Consider the following 681-nt stretch of genomic DNA (forward strand, 5'->3'; position numbering starts at 1 on the left):
AACAAAACCCACCAAGTGGAGTCTATATGGAAAAAGCAATCTAGTCTGAGATTCTAAGGCTGGTCTCTTTGCTGCATTAATCTCTCCGTAGATTTTATGTAAGAGGCATTATTTGCAGGAAAACAAGATACCGTTTTGAAGAATTCCCCTCTCATCCCAGCTTCACATCTGCAGTTATAATCCTCTGATTGTGACCCCCGCGTTAGTTGCCATGGATGCTGAGCAGAAGTTTATGACCTCAGGGTGGGCTACAGTTTCTGGGGGTGAGAGGAGCCTCAGGCAATAAAAATCATGTTTTTCCAGAAAGAGAGGAAAGGGTTGGGGTGGGGGGAGATACCCTCAGGACGCATCCCTCAGCGGTGTGTCAGCACTTGACACGGAGAATTTTCAGCCCCACTTCTGGTAGCTCCTAGGACAAGATGCTGGACTGTGGTCAAGGGGACTCGGCCGGCAAAAGGCTATGTGACCGAAGACAAGGATTTTTTTTTTTTTTCCTGCCCCTTAGACCTGTTTTCTGAGAGGCTGGGCTTGAGTCTTTCCGAATTCAAAGTGTTTTCTTCAACTGGTTTATCTTCGGTGGAGAGTCTCCAGGTCGGCCACGGGTGCGGCACTTCCTTGACCTCAGGCAGCCCGGTGGTTTCCTGGAGCAGCCGCGCCCGGGGCCACTGCTCGGTGCGGGGC

The sequence above is a fragment of the Bison bison genome, unplaced genomic scaffold (assembly GCF_000754665.1).
Source record: "Bison bison bison isolate TAMUID 2011002044 unplaced genomic scaffold, Bison_UMD1.0 scf7180017864456, whole genome shotgun sequence".
Taxonomy (NCBI): domain Eukaryota; kingdom Metazoa; phylum Chordata; class Mammalia; order Artiodactyla; family Bovidae; genus Bison; species Bison bison.